Genomic DNA, 24,018 nt, shown 5'->3' on the forward strand with positions numbered 1-24,018 from the left:
TGAAAATGCTGACTATTTTCCACCAGCTCCCGCCACGTATATCCATTGGCATTTACTTGTAAATTGCTCAGTTCACTTACGTCTATAATATAACAATTAAACCGTTTTTACCGTTTCCGTTTACACGTATGATTGTGCAACTAAACATACCTTTCAAATAATTCACAAAGGCGAAGCACGGTCGTAAGTTAGAACTATCAAGACTCGGATTCGGGTTTTCCTGAGGCTGTGTTATATCTCTCTCTGTCTCGAGTGCTTTTGGGCATGTTGATCGTGCGTCCCCCTCTAACTTGGGAAGGCTTGCGCGGAAAGAGAATGTGGGTAACGAACGACCTTTTGCTGTTATGGGCAGGCAGTGCGGCCCGTGCGTTCGTCGGGAGCGGTTCTCTCGCTGCTGCTTGTCAACATCGCGAACATCTGACAGCCTGAAAAAATTACGTAAATATTACAACACTCACGCATTGATTATTATGAAACGTCTGTAACTGTAAGGCCGCAGCACTGGTCGGCCGTCGGTAGAGCGTAGGAACCCTGGACAGTGAGCATGGTGTGCGAACCACGTTTTGTTTAAATTGTGCGATCCTGTTTGACCCTGGTGATTTTATTTTATTATATCGTACGTATCCTGCCCGGCCCGTGGTGTGCACTGAATCATCCGGCTCTGTGTTTTTGTTGTGATTTATTTCTGATTGGATTGTCACTTATCTTTTGGTGAGTACTCTTTATCAAACTTTGTTTTGCATGCTTAAAACTTACATTCATATTTTATTTTGAGCTTTTGCATGTTAATATCGTATCGATTTCATAAATTATACAAGCATGGTGTCATTAAAAGGACATATCACTGTTGATTAAATGTTGTAATCACTTTTTAGCAGTGATAGTGGAGATTTGATTAGCTCTACATTAACATTGCATAAAGTTATTAATGCTGATGAAATTGATATTGTGATAATCATAGTATGTAATTAGATATTTTGTTTTTAGCATGTAATTATTTCGTAGTTGTTTTGAGAGTTAATTTAATATGCTTTTAGGTTGCTTATATGTTTTTAGGTAAGCGCTATATTTCTGTCATTCACATTACGAGTATATGCATAAGAACTTACAAACGAAGTTTGCGTTTAAAAAATTGTAGAGCATTGTGCAACCTAATTGTCACGCCAAATATTACTTTATGTAATTATTTTGCACGAGTCTGCAACGTAGAGACCAGTAGATTTCATTTTTAACCATTCTATACGTAGAAATCGTAGGTTATAAATCATAATTAGTAATTATTCTAATTACCCCAAGTATGTAACCTAGGTAACTAAGAAACCCCAGTAAATATGCTTTGAAGTTCGAGGGAATAACGTTAAGTGTAAACAATTGTTTAATGTATATTTAGGGAGGTAAACTAATTTCACTTGAAGCCTTCTTGACAAATATCATTCCCAAATGTTGACTTACCGTACATTAATTAATGTTGTTGGTAGGCAGGTTTTGTTATTTGCTTATTTACTTCCAATTAGAATACCATTATGTGTCAATAAAATTGACGTAAATTGCTTACATAGTATTTTCAAAGTATAATATTAATTAGATCCGGGAAATATTGCCTTTGATTTACACAATGTTTTGATAAATTTATTATTTGCTCTAAAATATTGTTATAATGTTTTAACCAAAATGTATTGTTAACATCATTTTGCTTGGATAAAGTTACATAATTTGAATATGATATAGGTACAAGTACCTGATTACAAGTAATTTGAGTTAAGCCTTTTTACAGTTGAGCTTTTAGGCTGGGTTGCACCATCTTACTTTAACTCTGACAAACGTCAAAAATCTCTCAAACTCCATACAAAACACACCGGTTATCGTCATAGTTACGGTCAAATTTAGGTGGTGCAACTCAGCCTTAGTCATCTCGCATCTTAGTCTCTACTTTGATATTTAGAGGTGAACCCAATAATTCTTTCATAATAGTGTAGTCTGCTAACAAAACATAAGTTACACTGTGGTTATTCATGCTAGCTGATCTTCGAAATATTTTGCTTCTCTACAATACCTGTAGGTGCAGTTATAATTGACATTGATACGTGCCATGAAAACACCTCAATATCCTAATTGAGTATTAAGTATACTTAACTGGCTGTTTTATTCTTTCGCAATCTTAAGTACTTCTCAGCGTGATGAAGATTGCTTAATCAACCGTCAGAAATTTCTATGATTCTCTTTGTCGGCTAACTATTTTTGTTACAAGCCAATCATTATAGTAACGCCAGTTTCGTCATGGCGTCACGATCGCGGCAAACGCACTATTAACTCGAACACACTTTGAATTAAATTATCTTGTCATATGCATCTTGATGTTGTTTGTTGTCTAACTTGTAGAGCAATTCCGTAACAAGTGATTTTATCAAAACAATATTTTATGAGTCTTGACTTTGCTCAACTTAGGATGTTTTTAATAAGTATCGTGCGGATTTCATCAAGCAGGCGGGATTGCCCCGCATGCGTGGCACCCTCAAGTAACATTTCCATACATTTTTTTTTAGTAATGCGGGAATACGCTTTGGTGGGTGCGTGATGAAAGCACTTTATTAAAAACCCCCTTACTACAAGAATATTATTATTATCAATTTTAATTCTTAATAGAATTGAATGTCTGTGAGCTTAGGTAATAAATATAAAATATAAAACTCTTGTAATGTTCCTTCGAGCGATCTAGATCCGGCTTACGCTACGTTTCCATTTCCATTGAAGCGGGCGGGAGGGACGAACTATAAAAGTGTTGACCACCACTTTAATGTTATATTTTATTGATTTTGTCTAGTTTTTTCTTAAATTCGTAGACATATTGACATATAAAAAAAAAAAAGCAAAAAGCTTAAAAAAATAGTGTTTTGCACAGAAAAAATACGGTATGTACTTAGATGATTTTTTTTGCCTTTGTGCAAGTTTTAATAATATTTCAATAATAATCGATCTACATTTTAATCGAAGTCCGTTTGTAGTCTGAATGCATACTCACTAATAGGCCCTACTAAGTGAAATCAGACTCGATTCTTCAAAAACAAATACGTAATTCACTCAGTTGATTGAATCCTCTTGCAAATATCAGACGCCCGATTTCGATTTCTTATAAAATATTCGACAGAAAATATGACTGTTTATCTTCCAACTGCCAATGCTGTCTGCTACAATGGAAACGCGGTCATGCAGCATTCCTTTGTCACTACGGAATTCTTCTATCGCTGCAAAAAATACGACTGCGAGCCGAAGCGTGAGCTGATCTTGTAGAAGTAACTAGTTTTCAATAGGCCTTGATATTTTCGTTGCTATTGTCTCCATCCTCCGCATTGCTTTTCTTTATGAAGTTGAGAGTATTTTTCTTTTCTGCTTGCATGTTGTAGTTAGTAGAACTATGAGAGCTTTCGTTTAACACATTGTTTCGGATAAGTGTTCAAGGATTATTTTTCTTTATCGAGAAGAGCAAAAAAACAGTTATCGATTGTCTAAAAGCAAATCCCGGACGCAAAAAACGAATGTCAATAACAGATTATCATCGGCAAACCCAGACACATCGAACTTGAGTCATAAAATAGTCAATTAAAATACCTCTTAAGGTCTAAGTGGTCGGATGACATTGAGTATACTCGAATTGTGGGCAGAGGCTGGGTATTCTCTAGTGATGACTGTGATGAGTCATTGGAAACTCAGCCGAGGCCACTTGCCGATATCCGCCTGTCAAATCGTCCCGACTTTCGGCGCTTGCGCAACCACGACACCCACAGGTTAACAATCACGCCGATTGTTTACCTTTACTTGATGCTCAAGTAATTTGGCGAAGTAACAAGAAAGCGAAGAGAAATACGTCGCTACTTTCGAAAATATCTTGTTGATAGATAATTGAGTCGTCTAGTTTCAAAACCCGCTAAAACGCTCCTGCAACTAATTTCTGTTTATATCTCTAAATGATGCTACTGCAATTTTCTCATCATACTATTCAATCATTTTCGATCAAAATACAATAAAAGACTACTAAACTAGCACTTAAAATTATGTTTGTGTTACAAACTCCGCTAAAACGCCGTCCGTTTCTTTCAAAACCCTCTAAAAGTTGATTGACCAATGGTAGCACGGTATTTTGGTCACGTGACTGCGAAATCAGTATGGAGATTTTTGTATAACGTGGTTGCTTCATAATTTGCTCTTATCAAATCCCGCTAAAATACAACATGTCCGTTTCAAATCCCATTAAAACCGAATGTTCGTAACAAAATACGCCAAAACGAAAATAGTTTTCATTATAATTCAAATTATATTTAATTTAAAGATAAATAGCAATTACTGTTAGTATTGCCAGATGACAATAATAATTCGTATCATATTTTTTTTTGCCTAAGGCCAAAGCTATATGGGTAAGCGGTTTTTTTCAATTTCTCGAAATCTTATCAAAATCGTTTTAGCGGGATTTGAAACTAGACGCCTCAATTTGACGTCTACAGTTTTATAACGACACATTTTGCGCAATTATACGTGTTTGATGATGCGTTCTTGTTATTAATTTCAAACTGGTGACATGTGTGTTTATGATCGTTTACATAAATATTAAGTAATAATTATACTTTTAATATTAACTTAAAATTTGATAAAAACATTAATGACAAGGAGAAACTTACGGGTAAGTAAAATCCAATGTCGCCTGTCGATACCAACAATCGTATTGATCAAACAGGTTCCCACGCCCGCAGAATGACTGATGGTTAATTATAGAATTAGCTTTTTACTCATGTCTAGCTAACAGCACATTAGCCTAGGTATACAATTTTATTGCAATGTCGCTTTTATTACAACGACATAAGATGCCACAATGTTAGCTTGATCTGCCGTCATCCGAAACTATTAAATGTGCGCATATTTTGCAGGTACCTTTGACATTTACCTATTTATTCAATATCTCACAAAACCAGTGTCATTGGTGGCTGTTGATTATATTTAGAATAAATTATTTTTTCTAATTTTGGTCACGGCCAATATGGTAATTGAAACTCTACCGACTCTACCCTACTAGCAGGCCTGTTCATCTCCGCGAGTTTACATCGAAAACAAAACACGCACGATTGCCCCCTACAAGAGTACTATTCAACAAGGCCTCACATACGAGCGAACATTGACTCACGCACGCGTATTCTTGTGTATGATGGAAAAAAATAAAGAAAATGGTGTACTAAATACTGTGCAGTATTTAACTGCCTAAATAATAATAAAAACACAGAATGTACTTTTTTAAGTTGCCTCAAGACACTGAGAGGTAAATAAGTAGTTAATATTATTCATGATAATTCATGCTAAATCATGTATTTCCTCCGCCATTTTCTTCAGATTGGCACCTCACGTCACATCATTTTACCGAAGTCAGCCCTATAGCTTCGGCGCAGTATCGATCACTGACGTTTGTCAACAAAACTTCTGACAAACTTGCTTGACTCTTGAGACAAGCTAAATTACACCATATTGTTAATGACATTGAGCATACATTTTTTTAAATACCTTCGCGAAGTAAAACTTCTGTACGTAGTACTTATTATTATTCTGTGGTGTCTCAAGAGTCAAGCACCATTTTGTTGACAAACGTCAGTGATCGGCACTGCGCCGAAGCTCTAAGGCTGACTTCGGTAAAATGATGTGACGTGAGGTGCCAAACTGCGGAAAATGGCGGAGGAAATACATGATTTAGCATGAATTATCATGAATAATATTAACTACTTAATTACCTCTCAGTGTCTTGTGGCAACTTAAAAAAGTACAATCTGTGTTTTTATTATTATTTTAAGCAGTTAAATACGGCACAGTATTTAGTACACCATTTTCTTTATTTTCTTCCATCATACACAAGAATACGCGTGCGTGAGTCAATGTTCGCTCGTATGTGAGGCCTTGTCGAATAGTATCCTGTAGGTGGGCCATCGTGCGTGTTTTGTTTTCGATGTAAACTCGCGGAGAAGAACAGGCCTGCTATTAGCGTTAACTATTTTTAATTAAAAAAATATTGTGAGCGATACTTGCATTTATTTACAGTATGGCCGTGGTATGGCAGTGATTTTAAGAAACACTTGACTTTTATCACAGCAGTTTTGTAGGTCCTATACTATAGATATTAGATACTGCCAAATTGCCTATGTAGTTAAGTACACTTAAGCGCCGCTGGCCCCTTAGCCTAACTAACTAGTCGTCCTTGTACTAATCTGCTTAACATGTTCCCCTCTAAAGTATCTTTCACATTATACTTACTGCAAAAAGATCAGTTTATTTGAGAGTAAAATTAAATACTAACTCCACGGAAACATAAATAAAATTATTTAGACGATAGTCTTATTAATTACCGTTGTCTTTAAATCTAAAATGTAAGTGCTGAAAATGTTATGGAAATAGAATAAACTGAAATGACGTCCATCTATGATATGTTACAAGAAAACAACCACATTATAGGTAAAGGTCACATCAGTCGTCACATAGTCGCTTAACTCGCTTAGATGATGTCTAAGCTAGTTAAGCGTCTATAGAGAAGTTTAGATAAAGACGCATACAACGTTGCAGTTTCAGTTAACTCAAAACACCGGTTCGTTACCGTTCTTCTAATAAAGGAAAAACGTCACGTGCTCAAAAGTATGGCCGCGGGCGAACGCGATGCGTAAAGCGCTCTAAAAACAATGCACTGATCTTGTTATACGTGCCGGGTTTTTTAATCTGTCTCCTAGGATTTAAAAGTTGCGAAAATTCTCAAATCTCCATTATTTACACGGCCACACTACACTTGACCGCATTTAGAGTTGAGATATGTTAGAATTGTTAACTTTCCAAGTAATTCTGGACGAAAACTTGGATGTCAATCGTTATTAAAATTTAAAAATCCTAAAGGAAAAGTACGCTTTATTAATGACGACAGTTCTTAACTGTATTAAATTATGTTAAACGACCTAATAGTTACGAAGCTAACATAAATAATTAAGATACGTAATATGTATAATATCTAAGCAATTTTAGGGTTTCAGGATTTCAGTATACCTAACCTCAAATTGATTTTAGTATATCTCGCATAAATATTACAACACAAAAGTTTTTTGGCCCGGTTACCTAAAGGTGAAAGGACGGAATGTGAGTCGTGCCCACATCTCGGTACAGTCACCTGACTTAAGACCTGCTTTATGATAAATGTCATGTAATAAGATTTAAAATTACATCAAAAAGAAAGCCAACCTTACCGGTGCTGGTAGTTTCTACGGTACACAGGATTATGACATCATAAGCGATTGCGGGTTCGATATCCTACGGGGCAAATGTTTTTGTACTCATATATTTCATCCGTTATAAGTACGAGTATCTCGCCTAAACTACTAAAAAAATGGTGCTAGTAACTAAATGCCTGTTAAATTCATTGTTTATTTACAACTAGCTGACCCGGCGAACTTTGTTCCGCCTTAATGGCAATAAATCTATATATATAAAAATGAAACCCGTTTCGCGTTGTCACGGCATCACGTGTGAACGGCTGAACCGATTTCGATAATTCTTTTTTTTAAATGTTTGTGGAAGTCCAAGGATGGTTCTTACGGAAAAAAATATTAAGAAAATCTCTACGCTAAGGCGGTACGAAGTTCGCCGGGTCAGCTAGTAACGGGATAAAAAGTATCCTATGTCCTTCTCCTGGCTCTAAACTACCTCCCTGACAATTTTCAGCTAAATCGGTTCAGCCGTTCTTGAGTTATAAGTGGAGTAACTAACACGACTTTCTTTTATATAATAGATGTTGGGGTGAAATAGTTACTTAAAACTGACAATTGCCATTAACTTGGCAATTTAATGTTTGCAATTCGCTTGTAGAGACCCAATTTTAATCTTTAAAGCTATGTTAAGGGCATTTCCAATAATAAGGTCTAAAATATTCCTCATAGCAAGGCTTCATCATCATTTCAGTCACAGAACATTAGGCCTCCCCCAATGATTTCCACAATGCCCGGTTGGTAGCGGCCTGCGTCAAGCGCCTTTCTGCTATTGTGGGTGAACCACAAGGTGAACCGACGAACTCATAAAGGTCCACGCTGCGTTTTTCTGTACGTGAACAGCGAGCTAAGAACTCTTTGCGTATGATATCACGAGTATTGCATAGCCACTTGAAGGCAAGGCGTTACTGCAGTGGTCTCCAGTTTCCATAGCTGCCTTAAAAGTACGGTGGTGCAGTTTTGCAGACGACGTATATGTGAATTTATTTTAAACTTAATATCGTTTGAGTTATGAATAATTTCCAACCCAAAATAGTAAGGCCTAGTCTGCTATTCTGAACTTTGGAAGATATTCATATTGGGAGTTATGAAATACGTACGGACTTTTGACCGTTAGGTACTGTTGAACTCAGATGTGACTCAGACACACAAAATATGGGTATGCCTCATATTGTTTTGTTTGTGGTTATAATAAGAAACAAGTTAGGTAACATCATAACTGTTTCTATTTTATGGCGATGTTGGCACTAAGAGTGTCTTAAATAGAGATACTTAAGGATACGACCTCATGCTAGTACTTATCTAATCATATTAACATCTACCCTCGACGGGAGTCAAATCTTCAACCGCTGTAGTCCAGTAGAATCGGCATTCCAAACAGACGTCATTATGCCCACACGTCACACTACCTACATACAAAACTGCGGGTAAAACGCGCGACACCGCGTCAGAACGCGATTTCACCACGCCACGAACATTGGGGACCCGTCAGAACCAATTAGCTAGCAAATGGGTCCACCGCAATGGAATATGAGCCTACTAATGCATCATATTTCTCCTCACGTATCGGGTTACCGTTCCTTTGTTACGTGAGCCACTTTCAGTGAGTGAATAGAACCGAAGGACCCCGATGTGAGCTGAATATGATTAATTATAATCACACGCATAAATATTATGGCCGCTATGCGTTATACAAACCCATTTTTCATTGAGCCATTTAAACTGTACTCCTTATTGGATTTTTCTGTTAATTGTCGGAAAAAAATCGAAAACACGAAACGTACCTATGTACTCGTAACAATGGCGAATTTAATACGAGTATAACGTTTAATCAAATCATAAATAATGCAATTAAAGAAAAACAGTCGTTATTTATACGCTTAAGTGTATATTAACATTACCTAAATAATAATTAGTGTGTGAAACGTAATGTCCGGAAAGATACTACGGTAGTTTAATTATTATTATCGTGCGTATTTACATTACATGGGCGGTTACATAAAAACAGCTAAATTTCGTTATTGCTTCCCGTGTAGACACAGACCAAATAATCCCTAGAGTAGGCTCTGGTTTCGTGAAAAAGAAAAGTTGTGAGCCTCGGAGGGATAATCCACAATGTTATTACTAAGTTTGGAGTGGGCACGGTATAACAACACGTTCAAGGTATAATTTACTCGCGCTATTATTGGAAACGGGGTTTAGAAGTAATTAATGAACTTATAGTTCGGCATTGAATTGTGGAAATTGAGTAGAGAACGCAGCGCACGCATCACTAACTCGCCGATGTCAGAACATACCGTTTCTAGAGAGTTCCGAGCTCTGTATCTGAACAATAAAATTGTATTTGATAGATAATTTCGTCGAAATTCTTGGTAAATTGGCGAAATTTTGTAACGAGCTGGAAAGCTGTCGAGACAATGTTTCAAATTATCCAGAGGATTTTAAATGAAAATAAATGAAATAACTTCCCTCTCGTTACTTAGCTCTTGTTTGAAAGATTGACACCTGGTTAGTATTTGTTTTGGAAGATTCTTAGAATTGTAAAGATCTTTTTTCAGAATAAGAAATTAAATATTGTTTTTAAAATTACCTTGAAGTCTTAGATAGGTTTAATAATATATTATGTACATTGAAGCACAAATAAATGGCGTGTAAAACTTTTATCAGTGTATTTTTTGGTCGTAACTTTATTGGCTATGGGGATGCTTAAGTTAACTGAAATGCTAAAAGTTCGCGTTTATTGCTTCCAAACGGGCTGTTACTGGAATCTCAACGGGTTTTGTTCGTTGTTTCGGTAACATCGGTAGACCCTCCCTTAGGTCAATGAACATCGAACTTTATGACAGTCGACCGAATCGATTGTAATTTATTCGATTCCTTTGATCATTTATGGTTCGCTAATTTGGGCCCTCTTGAAAAGGCAGCCGAGTTGAATTAATACAAAGTCTTTGGAACATTATAGGCTCTAAAATATTTATGTATTTTGACGTCGAGTGAAAATATTTACACTTAAATTTTACGATGTTGATGAGACGGGATTCACGCTACAAATATGCGTAAAGAGATTTTTTTAAAATTCATTTTACGTTTCGCCTTTACTAAGCCTCGAGCAATGACATTGGCTGCGTTCCAAGGTTTCTTGCCAAGGTTCAAAGACATGGTACAAGTTTTTTGTCCTGGGATATAATACTATCATTCTCCTTGAGATAAGGCAATAAACGCCAGTTGAGAGAGCCTCATTTATTTGCGGAAGAGACTGCAGTGAACTTATTTTTAATTTCCTCGCATTCCATTAGGTTGGGCTCGAGCAATGAGTCCATCTCGCAAGTTGGCTGCACGGCGAAGTGAGACGAAAGTAATTAACAACAACGATTTAAGTGATTTTTAAGGCGAGTCAGCGTTTCTTTGCTGGTGATCGTAGTTTTATTTTATCTGCAATTTCGAAGTATAAAATTGTAGATAATAAAAACTACACATGCTATTATTAAAGGCGCATCACAGTAAAATAATTGGTAAGGTATGTATTCAGTAACTTCGCAAAAGCGTTGGTTTAATTATTACCATTCAACATGGCATAATTTGTATTAGTACTCTAGGTAGTGTATAGGCTATGAGTCACATATGTAGTAACCATTGTTCATTCAAAATCTTCTAGGTGACTCTTAAATTTAAAAATCTTTGAAAAACAATAAACTGAAATCTTGGGCCCAATTTCAAATGAACACTCAAAATGTTTTGTCAGCGCTCAATCGAATGGAATTCGTAAAGCCCCTAAACCCCTGAGTAGAAAATCAGGAAACAGAGAGCATTACTAAAAATTCAGCAACATATTGCTCGCCGGGGCGGCCGCCCCTGGGAAGTGTCTCTAAGCTTTTGTTTGTTTGACAAAAGCAACCCCCAAGGACATCAATCTTGGGTCTTTCGGATAAAGTTAACCCGCCGTAAATATAAACTCGCATGCGCTGAACGGTTTGCAGGTTAGTTCCTAGCGCACTTTTGAATGACATCGATATACAGGGTGGCCAGGGAGTTGACGTTCAAAATTAAATTTAGATTCCTTACATCAAGGTGTACGTAAATCACCCCCATATATGTTCTACGATTTTGCTTAGTTTAGGAGATAGAGTTAATTTTGCGATTTATCCTTAACATCACCTATGGTTGGTTTTTAATTCTTTTCTCATTATGGCGAGCACTTGTAATTTGATTGTTTGACTTACTCTAGAGAAGCTTCCAGAGTGAGAAAAAAGTTAAAAACCAACTAAGGATAAATCACAGTTAACTCTATCTGTTAAATTAAGCAAAATCGTAGAACATACATGGGGGTAGAACATACACCTTGATGTAAGGAATCTAAATTTTAGCTTGGAACGTTAACTCCCTGGTCACCCTGTAGAGTGAAATAGGGTGGCCACATATATGTTGGGATGTGATGGAATGTAATGCGTATTGATAAAGAAATAGAACATAGCTGGGCAGCATTAATTTGTATGAATTATGGGTCGGTCCTTGCGTTAGGCCGGATCGCACCGAATATTACGCCAAGTAGGTTCTTTCTTCTTCTTCTTTCTTTTCAGCCAAATGACGTCCACTGCTGGACAAAGGCCTCCCCCAAGGTTTTCCACAATGAACGGTCCTGCGCTGCCCGCATCCAGGCTCTTCCCGCGACCTTTACCAGATCGTCGGTCCACCTAGTAGGAGGCCTGCCCAATTACGCCAAGTAGGTTAGATTCGAAAATTGTCATGCTAAGTACACAACTGTGTATGCTCGTTAACAATACAATAACAATATACCTACTGGACGGTGGCTTTTTTATTCGTGCGAAACGTCCCCTTTTAATAATATTTTTTTTTTAGTAGGCGTTTCGTCCGGATTTATCAAAAGAATTAAAATCGCGTGCGAATTGACTCTTTTTTGAACTAGTAGTATGCGATTACTAGTTCTGCGAAGGAAAATCGTGCGAAACTACTACTAGTCCCTTTTTGGGTTCTTTTTTATACTGTGCCGTTTTGAATGCACCGTGTAAATATCACCTCTTAAAAATGTGAAGAAAATAAATTTTCTTACAACTCCGTTATGTGCCAACGACATTTTAAAATGTGAACAACAAATCCTTACAAAGTAAACGAGTAAACCGTAAAATGAAGACTCTACCTGCATCATAAATGTCAAAATCCACCGCAGTATATCATGCGATAACATGCCTTAGGACGTTTGCACTTGTCTTTTTAGTTGAGGCAAAGAAACTATGTTTGTGTATTCATCTCAGAGGCGAGTGTTCTAGGCTGCATAAAAGACGGTGAAATAAAATTTTAAAAAGATCACCGAGAAACTTTGGTTAAGAATCTGCCAGTGTATTTTAACACAAGATTTCTTACTTGAGGTGACAAGTTTAAACGTTTTATCGCATTTTATATGCACAAAATGAAAATCTAAATTTTGTGTTTGCACATTAAAGGATTATAAGTAATAAAAGTTGCGTTTTATTAAACTTAATAAAAGTAAACAACAGAGAAAGACAGACAAACAATATAAGACGATCACACCTCTGACTTACTATACTATAAGCCACTGTGCGTGCATTGATATCTTAACTACAATGGTTCGAAAAGGACAGCCTGAAAAAGAGATTTATAAAGACCGTCCCAAGCAGCGCAGATTTTAACAGTCACTAAATCTCCAGTTAAAATGGATTTACACGGCTGCTCTAAATTGCCTTCCCTCAACGCTTAGCGTGCGACATGCAATGCTCTAGCAGAGACGTTTGCACGACACTTATCACTTTAATAGATCTCAGTAATTATGTTAAGCATTTGGAAAGGGGTACGTGAAAAAGTATTGAAAGTAATTCTAATATTAAACGCTGATTTAATTGGAAATCGAATGAGATTCATCTTGGAATTTCAAGTATTGAATCTGATCATTAGTTTGGTATGATTTTCACTTGTTACGTAGAAAGTTTGTTAAGATACAGCTCTTGATATTTAACTGTTTGGTTATTATCAATCGTTACGATTATAAAAAAGACATCAATGGAAGTTCATCTATAAATATTATAAGTACAAACTGTTACTCGTTTTTGAATTGAAATTGAATTTTGAATTGAAAAAATTTATTGTCAGACCGGGGTCCATAATAGTTTTGCTTTTGTCAATTTTGTTAATCAAATTGAGAGCAATTTGATTATATATAATTTTTATTTATAGTTCTTTTTTATTTTTCACGGGATTTTATGTATAGGTAGAGACCTATACATAAAATCCCGTGAAAAATAAAAAAGAACTATAAATAAAAAGCCTTGATTTGGTACAGACAAATGCCTACACATCAACTAAACGATTTAGTAGACAATTCGTTCTACTCATAGAAGAAAGTGGGAAGTAAACTAGCTTGTACTGTTACACGTGATTACAGAAACTAATTAGAACTAACTTACTAATCTTATCTTTCTTTTAGTCCGCAATAATATGTTTTTCTAAGATCTAATTAGGTAACTTAGTCCGAATCAAGTTAATGGCGCTTTTGTTTAATTCTTACACGAATTAGAACTATAGAAGATTTTATTCGTACACAATAATACGTAGGTAATTAGAAAAGATCTAAGTATTTTAGTAACCACTTGAATTACCTCATAGAGTCGAAATTTATAATTTGATTTCGTAAGCAATTATTAGTAATCAAATGTCAATTAACTGTGGGTCAATTAAATGTGTGTATAAGAGTTTAAGCCTCGTTCAAATAATAAATCACTGTTAACTTTAATTGAAAATATGTAATCCTCATAGGTACTTGATTTATTTATGTACTTATATTGAGCACCATCTTACTTTAACTTTAAAAAACGTCAAAAGTCTGTTAAACTCCATACAAAAAACACCGGTTATCGTTATAGTCATGGTTAAAATAAGGTAGTATAACTCAGCCTTAAAGATATAAAGGTAATTTCACTCTGCAAACGCATAAAAAGTCCCTAACACGACTAAGTCGGCGTCTTTACACGACGCATACGCATCTTGTTGACGGGCTAACTCTAGGCCAGATGTCGGCAACCTGCGGCTCTTTGATGTTAAAGTTACGACTCTACAATTCCTTAATCTATTATCAAAACCCTAAAAATCAAACATCTTCTTTGTTGAATAGCTGAGTGGTTCTTAGTCGGAAAATTTGAAATTGACACCTTTAGTTTTGTCGTAAGGTTACCGACGCCTGCTTTCGGCTTTAACCAACTGGACAAAAAGATTCGCTAGTAGATGTTGCTTCTGTCTTTCCCTGTGAGAGAGTATAAAAATCTTAAAAACATCAAGGATCCTCAGAGCTGCGTAGGTCTTTGATGGAATACTGGAAATTGTCACTTTTAAAACTTTCATAAAATATTTTCAATCCTTGCTCTAGGCTGAGCTGACGGACAAAAAGATTCGCTAGTTGATGTCGCTTCTGTCTCTCCCTGTGAGAGAGTAACGCTTGTGTTTCACAGATTTCTAATGCACATATCAATAGTCGCGACTAAATACTTTCTAACCAGTGCTTTCACTTCGGATGAGTCGTCAAAGCCCTGCCTAAAATTAATTAACAGTCTAAATTGATTAATTAAATATGATTTATTTAATTAATGTGCAAGTAGGTCAACTAAAACACAGTGCCTAATAGACTGTGACGTACACTATCAAGCTACCTGATCCAGTGGTTAGCATAGCTAACTACCAAGTCTGCTTCGGTTGCAGATTAGAATCCCAATTAGGGCAATTATATTAGTGTGAACAACTCTAACACACGTAATAGTGTGAACAACGTAACACTACTGCCATAAATTGAAGACATTTCTTATAGCAATCAAACGAGCAAAAGTTATGTAAGTTCATTTGATTCGTTGATTATAAACCTTTATAATCTTTTCATCAAAGTCATAGGTTACAGGTGTAATTATGCGTAGAGTTTTTTGCAATCACTTTCTCTTAAATTCGTTACGCTGCCTTCTACAATGTTTATTGAAAGTTTGGTAAGTTGTAATGTTTGTCTAAGCTTGTTTATGTCTAGAAGAGCCTTGACGTCATAGTTTTACGTATGTAAATGAAAGTATGAAGCAATTATGTAGATAGTGTGAATTTTTACAATATGGCGGCCGACGTCGGGGCGCGCGGAATGTGACCGCGCCGGTATGCCGGTACTGCCAGGGTTGTCACATGGCACACATTTGTCGGATTCAGTACGCATTTTACGACTGACGATGAAACAACTTGTTGCCGACCCTTCGCCCTTCAATCTGCAAGTTTAGTGTGCAGATGAAGAGATTGTGACGCATAAGAAGGGATAACAGGCGTTTCACTATTTTCTTTCGCCAATGTTGTTGACAAATTTGTTTACTCCACGAAAGAATAGTCTATGGTGAAATCACTATAGTCCTTACATTAATTAGCTGCTAGATTTTCACTTCATTACTATGCCATGTTGCTCTAAGAAATTTACATTTTCTTTTGGATTGTTATATTACGAAAACTATTCCGAAATTGGGCGTGAAAGGTGAGAAGGATTTGTTTTGTATTGAAATCATTTTGCAGACATTAAAATGGCTCTATGAAGACTTCTGTATCTAAAAATCTATCGCCAGATATCATCAACCACAATAACATCGTTAAATCAGTCACACCAAGACTAGACACCAACAAAGTTTGAATCTTATGTCTTTCCTAAAACATTAAGTCCAAAATCAATCAAGGAAGTCTTTCTCTTTGAGGTAGGTTAATTTTTAAACTGGCAACCCTGTACTGTAGCTGTCGAGTCTATGTGGCAACCCACGCTTTGCCGACTGAGTGCGCGGGCGACGCGTGAATCATTCACGCGTGCACGGGCACAAAGATTCTTGCTTAGCAATAAATTTCATCGGACCATCGAGATAGCAGCGTCGTCGCACGATAGCTCTAGTCACGAAATAGGCCAGTTGGTGAAGAACCGCGTGATTGCACTCATTAACAGTGTTAGAATAGGCTAAGTACCCAATATGAAGACCCATGTAAGCGGTAATAAGCATTAATTTGGTTAATCAATATGTAAGATATTGCACCAAAAGGTGATGCCAGGAGATGCAACGAATCGAAGACAGGGTAAATTGCCCTATATTGGGCGAGGTTCATGACCAGCAGTGAACTGCTATGGGCTGTAATTCTATGGGTAATTTAATTTAATGCTCTAATATAAATGTGTCCTAATTTGTCATTATTGTAATATATGCGATCTTGTGCAAATGCATTTATTCTGATTTGATGTTGACTATGACTCAAATCAAATAATATAAAACAAAAGAATTTAAGTTTTTATTCCCTTAAAATTTCTAATAAAGAAAACGCAATAATTTATTTGAGAACTCTCGCTAACGAAACATTATTTAATCAGTAAATACTCATTAAGAAGAAATTGATAAATAATTGGTAAGAAATCAGGAGTTTCAATCAAGTGACTGACAACGTTTGAAACGTAATAAATGATTTTTACTTCTCAGAAGTTAGATGATTGAATCACTTAAACAATGGTCGTTACTGGCAATGTATGAATTCTTTTTTAAAAGGTTATTGCAATGCTTGCAGTTTCTATAGGGAGGTACGTGTAATTCCATTCCAAAGTGTTCATGCCTGGTTTCCCATACATTTCAACACCGATAGTCATTCACGAACGAATTTCTTCACAATACAATGTTGGTACTGACAGTTGCGTTGTTCGTATGTTATTAGATGCTTTGTTTTAAAACATGTTATCTGCATCAGATTTGAGTGATTAATTGAGAGAATGTGATTGTGTAATAACTCTTTTGAACTATGTTGGCAGTTTTAAAAGTAGCCGTAAATATTATTAAATCGACCGGCTTTTTAAGAAGAGAATCTAATTTGTTCTGTAAAAGGCATTTGTTTTTGCAACTTTATTTTCGGTACCTAAATCTCTTGAAAGCGAGAAAACAATATAAGGCTTTAAATATAATTATTCATGATTACGGAGAGATTTTCACTTAATGTGACTTTTGAACCTAATTAATGTGATAAATAATTTAAAGCACCCAATTATTCAGTTTTAAAGTTACGCCTGCTAAGAATTACTTAACCACTTGGACCTTTTAATTATTTTACATATCTTTATTCAAAATATGGCTTGTTAATAACTACCTAAATGTTGAAAGAAAATGTCTCATCATTTAGAAAGCTCATGGCATTTCCGACATATTTCTTCCTATCAACGTTCACAATGTTTATTCTTGAAAAGTCAAGCTCCCTTGAAAATTCAAGTCAAGAATTTCAATCCTCAAAATTTCACTATCAAATTCCTCGTGCATGTAGCATCTCAGAAAATGCAAGTAACAAATAATTCGTTCACTCACGTCCCTATAGGACTGCGGTTGTTCGCAAAATTGTTGCAAGAAAAATAATCCTACATTTCTTGTGGCATATTAGTATCTTGCAAGAACGGTGGAATATCACACTTCTCAATATTTCAAATATCTCACTCGCACGTTTTGCGTAAAGGATATTACATTTCCTGGCACAAAAAATATTTTCTCCTACGGTTTTCGCTGATGTTTCGTTCTGCTGAAAATGCAGATGTATATGATGAAACTGTACTAAATTGTTATTGCGTCATCTTCATTTATTTCTCCTAATTACACCAGCGAGAACTTTAAACTGCCATTTATTAATGAAAATGCTTAGTTTTGCCATATATGAAAATGCTTAGTTTTGCCAAGAAGGTGGTCCATTAAAATTTTATGGCTGCTCTGTGAAAAGATTTTATTGCGTTATTGGGCTTTGTTCGGCTAATTAGATGTGTGTTTTCGTCAAGAGCTGTTCGAATGTTATGTTTTGATGCAATAAATAATTGCATTAGGTATACCATTAATGTAGAGTTTAGTGACTCATTCATTCAAAATTAATGGGAAAATTATTATGTGATAGAATTGTAATACAATTTCAGGTCTCTATGATGATTAATGATGAAAAGATATGTTGATGATTGTGCTATGTACGGTCAACAGCACGTCAACGTAAACACTGTGGTATCTTACGTAGTTGCGATAGGGGCGACTTTGCAACGAAAATGTATAGCTTGATGTGCTGTCGACTGTACCTACTTCAAGTACCTATCAGAAGGAATTACAGCTTAAAATTAATAAATACTATTATGTATTAACATATTCGCCAGAAATTATCTATCGCAAAATGTTAAATCAAAAGGAATATTTCAGTAATTAGAGATTTCGTAGAAATGTGATAACAAGTATAATAACTAGCACTAAGCATTATGTAGAGCTAGGAGCGCTAATATTTTCTCTTTAATTCTTTACATTTTCTTGGCTTGAATAGATTTAATATAAAGAAAACTTATGTTATAACGTATAATAATAAAAGCAGCTTCAAAGAAACGTGAGTACTTTAAACGCAAATTAAAGCAAGAATAAAAGCCCAAATTGGCTGTAGAACAGCTAAATGATTCGCGAAAATAATTGGATAGCAACTGATGCACACCGGAATTTCCCTGTCATTGTCAAGCATTTCCCATTAACCGATGTAAATTATGTTATGGCATCATGGTTCTTACAGCAAAAGCAATAACGGCGAGAATCGAATGAAAAAAAAACGGCTGCAGTCAATCCCGTGACGAATCGAGAAATACAAAGAGCCCTGCCCGTTGGGCCGTACGGTCGAGACGCACTCCTCGGCCCGTTAATGACGATGGAAATGGATGGTGACTACGCGATTTTTTGGAAAACCTCCCACGACTTTGAACTCTATAATTATACCCATAAGAAACTACAAAAGTGGGGATATCCGCTTTATACGCTTTGATTTCTCGGAACATAAAGGACGAGGGACTGGTAAGCAAACAAATTGTTGCAAAAGTAGTTACTGGAGCATTTAATTTATTGATGGATTACTCAGAGAGGGAAGTTTTCGTTTCGTTAGTCAGCCAGTTGGGACTAGTTGGGAAAGCTTAATGCAGAGATTACAAAATTAAGTAGGTAATATTATAAGTAGCTGGTGAATATTGGCGAGGTTGATTTTCGTACCAATGTGAAACTGATCGAAAATTAATAAGTAGGTAATTCCATCTTTGCTAGAAGCAAGATTTTATTTTATTTATTAGGTACTACAGTTGACAATCAGTTGTTAGTAAATGAATCAATGATGGTTGTTTTTTACGGGACTTGTGGTAATATAGCCCAAAACGCAATCATTTTTCATGCAAAGTTTAAAAGTTATATGGCGCGCAGCTCAATGCACGTCCCAACGTTATAAACGTGCGCTTACGTCATTTGAGTCACAAAATACGAAAAAAAACCGATACAGTCATATACGAAAATAAAAAATAATTTGCTGTATCAATCGATTATAATAAATATTAATTTGTTGTAATGTCTCAGCTTTTGTGGTCGTTTAACTATATTTGTAGTATCGAGTATGTGTCCTACTGTTGACAGCACATCAATCTGCTACTAAATGAAGAATTTACCCAATATGTTTTGAATTTTATATCCTTTTGTTAAGACTCAAAATCCACGGAGGAAGGCTTTCCTTTTCTGGGAAGCTTATGTGCCATACTTAGTCCCTTCCTGTACGTTTGAGGCTTTCTACACAACAACGCATTTTGTTTTCGCTCTATTTCTCGGCGAGAAACTTCTGTTATCACGAAGATTTTACTAAAAGCCATTTAATTGGTCTCGCGATAAGTGCAAGATTAATGTCACAGTTTGTATTCTAATTCGTATTTTACGAATTCGTTAAAGCAAATCATTAATAACTTGTTGCTCGAGTAAGAATTTATTTTGTCGATGACCGAATCTACGGTGATGTATGAAGATTAATTTATGTTTGTAATTATGTGTTAAAAACATCTTTTTTTTCGACATCAATACATTATCTTTAATGGTGTCCATCTTAATACGGCAATTGGTAAGTAACAACAAGTAATTGTACAAAAAAAACATTACTAATGAGGTTTAAAATAGACGTTCGATACAAATATAGTAGACGCGCATCTACCTAAATACTAAAGTCTCAATAAGTTGTAATAGGATAAGGGTGAATTTGCCACAAAATCTATTATCTAGTGTTGTCATCAATACAACGCAACGACTGTTAGATTTATCATCCATCGATTTGTGACTCGTATCATTATCGATTTGGTATCCAGTTTCTATTTCGTCTGTCCACTGTTATTAACAAAACTATATTTAGTGGACTTGCAAGCTGTTGGTAAACAAGTTTAGATCACGATCTAGCTTGGTATGTGAGCGGCAAGGCGTGGCGGAGGTCGCGAAATCGAAAGTACGCCGCTGAGGTGAACCAGTTGGTCGGCTAATATGGTGCGCTATGACTGACCCTAGCATTAATGTAGCTTGATAAGTATAGTCTACGCTGTAATATTTAATAAGTAGATAATATATCGCTTCCCTCCAAATAACTAATAAGGTGGTCCATGATGATGGTGCGCTATGGCTGATCCTAGCATTAAATGTAGCTGAGTATAGTCCACTCTATAGTATTAAGTAAATAATTTAGCTATTACCGACTCTTGCAGTAAGTATAGCTTAATAAGTATTAGTTCACGTTTTAATAATTTTGTAAATACTTAATTATCGCTGCCAGGGAATTAGGTGTCATAACACGTCACACATGAAATTTGATAATAATATTTTAGTCTCAATATTAAGTTTATGTTTACAATCCAAAGCACAAATGAGGCATTGATAAATCAGTGACAATATCTGCATTATATATATATTTTTACTAATATCATTGATATAATTGACATCAACTCTATTGGTGTGAACTATACCTATAGAGTTCTCACATAATTTTGCCATAAAAGTCCGAATTGGAACCGAGGGCAGATTAGTAAATCACGTCATTCATTATAAGTACTTAATTCAAAATGTTATACCAAATAATAATATAGAAAACAAATATAAAAAAATATATCATTTACTCAAAGCTTATAGAAAATTAGACGACACTCACAGTGTGTAATTAAGTTCAAACAAACATTACCTACTTAATGGCCAATAACGTAGCGCAATCCAAACTAAAAATCGTCTTTTTGCGCTAGTCTGTGCTAATTAAAAACTCATTATTACCGAAAACCGTTGACTTCCAAAATCACGAACACAACAGAAATTAATTCATCGACAAATATCATTAACTAGTATTTATTAGCAATTTCAAATCATTTAGTTTTGAGGTTTGAAGCAAGTAATTTTCGAAATGTCCATTAGCTTGACCGCACGATCGTAGTTTGCAAAACTAGTCACCGGCAAAGTTTCTTTGAAACAAATTAGAACTATAAAATTGGCTATATTATTATGATTTACCTACCTATAAAATGTCTAAAATACCTTCCGAAATAACACAATACATTTACGTAACAAATATCGATCGCCGTGCAATCCAAACTAGGTATTGCAAATAGAACATAAGAACATTTACAAAGTTGCTGAGAACCGCAGACAAATAACACCGAACTCGATGCGATTGGGGAAAAGATTGTTCCATCGTATGGTTTTGTTTTGGTCGAGCGCAACGGAAAACAAGTTGGTGGACAGTGGTTCCCAACATATGAAAAACTTTTTAATCTTAAAAATGTTAAGCCAATCTTTAAAGACAGCGTTTGAAACAAAGTTTACCAAGCCAAGTTTGACGTATTTTGTTCTCTGTTAATTTAACTCTGTAAAGATTAGAGATTAAGGCTGGGTTGCACTAACTTACTTCGACTTTAACAAACGTCAAAAATCTGTCAAACTCCATACAAAATACGCCGTAATATCCATGCAAATATAATTTTTACAAGCCTCGGGAAAAACGTGTGAAAAACATGTGGTTTTGTACGTACGTTTGTCATAAAAAAAGTAAAATGTAGAGTTCACATAACTTGGACGAATTTGGGTTAAATATTATTTCAAGACTTGTTTTTCTAATAATACACTTGAATATCCAGACTCAAAGTTGAGAAGCAGTGGGATGAAAGTGTTATTGCGGGGCCGAGCGAAGATCGACCAACAGCTCACTTTATTTGTTTGTTAGTCATCTTTTATAGGGCGGTCTGGGTGGTGCCGATATTGACTTCTATTGTTTAGAAAATAAAACCTTAACCAATCCCTTCCATACTGTATTTGAATTTGCTTTGATCTGGTTTGCATTTTATTTTTACATATTCTATCTCAATTTTATTTTTGACGAACATCAAAGGACTCACTTTTTATTTATTCAGTGTCAGCTCATAGATTTTTCAATTGTTTTATTTCAGACTTTTTGCTGTTTGGCAGCTGTTTTTAGGTTAGCGGTCAGAACGTAGATATAGAAACTTATAGATTTGGCATCAGTGTTTGCAAAGATAAAAGTTCCTACGGCTCTAAGTTTTCAGATAGGCATAAAAATATATAATTTTATAAGTCTCTTTTCGTCATTTAAACACAGTTTATTGAGCAATTTGTCAAAACCACAAATCTAAAAAGACTTACTTTTTTACTCATGTGAAAACTTCTCTTTATTCGCTTTTGTTTAGAAGTCTAGATAATTATTAGTCTATGGATCGGACTAAGTGCCAGACTTATTTGAATGGCTCATACGCATCGCATTTAGTGGTAGGTACATAAACGAAAACATTACATTATGTAATGCAAAACCTCAGAAATAATGGTGCTGTTACCACACGCTGCAATTTTTTATATGGTCGTGGCCTTGTTATTTTCTTGGTTTATAATAAGGTAACCAGATGAGCTATTTTGTTAGATTGACCTCGAAATAATGAAAAGCTACATTTGCGACATTATGAATACGATGTTAACAGTTTTATTAGTATCTTTAGACTATAGAATCATCATTGTTGAAGCGTCTATCCAGATTCCAGACTCTACATAGGTACTAGGAGATATCAAGTAGAAATTAATGTCACATATACCTACTTAAAGGCACTCGTCAGTAAATTAAAACCTATAATGGGCACTTCCCGTTGACCTATACTCATGAAAATTGGCAAGAAGCAAGGTCTTATAGTACTTACAACTAAATGAAAAATAATTATAGTTTAAAATAACCAGTTTTTGTCAATATAAACAAAGATATTTGGCAGATGGTGGTTCATTAAAATATAGAACCGCTGTGTGAGTGCAGCATCTGCTTTCCTAGTATTTTTTCTCAAAATAATGAACGTAAATGTAGCAAAAGAGGAGTCCTTTGTATCAGAAAATTCTTGCATTAATGAGTAGCTCGGAAACAAGCCATGCTCTTAAAGTACTTGATTAATGCAGTTACCGTGTAGTAGCTTTCAATTTCTCGCCGGGTTATACGATAAGGTTTCGTGGAAAGTTTTAATCAAATTGAAACATTCCTTTTTGAACTTTGCTTTTAATAAATTGCCGAGAAAAATGAACACACATTCAGTGAGTTCGTCAAATGCCCAATTTGTGAGTGAAGATTAAGGAGTGCCACAAAGTACAAAAATAGCTTAAGCGACTCCGGCCTGTAATATTTCAACCTTGTTAGAGTAATGGTATAAGATTTATAACGATTTTCGTCCACGCCAACTTACCGCGCATATAAAAGTTTGCCCGCCTAACTTTTAAAGTTGCCTAATATTCCACTCGCTATAAATTTGCCAGATAGGCCCCTTTGATAATATTTCAAAAATCACTGAGCGTAAATGTTCTCGTCTTTTTTTAAAGATTTAACAGGTTGACTGCACTGCGCTCGTTGCGACATTCTACAAGGACTAACT

The 24,018-nt window shown here is 35.5% G+C and overlaps 1 protein-coding gene across 2 annotated transcripts in view; it reads left to right on the forward strand.

The window, feature by feature from the left end:
- Positions 1-333: 333 nt before the first annotated feature.
- Positions 334-24,018, forward strand: part of LOC114355479 (uncharacterized) — a 66,806-nt gene continuing 43,121 nt past the window's right edge. For both annotated transcript variants that reach the window (XM_028308345.1, XM_028308367.1), the window contains exon 1: positions 334-711. The gene's annotated coding sequence lies outside the window, so the exon portion shown is untranslated. The remainder of the gene's footprint in view (positions 712-24,018) is intronic.

The sequence above is a fragment of the Ostrinia furnacalis genome, unplaced genomic scaffold (assembly GCF_004193835.3).
Source record: "Ostrinia furnacalis isolate ACB-3 unplaced genomic scaffold, ASM419383v2 OfSCF0207, whole genome shotgun sequence".
Classification (NCBI taxonomy): Eukaryota; Metazoa; Arthropoda; class Insecta; order Lepidoptera; family Crambidae; genus Ostrinia; species Ostrinia furnacalis.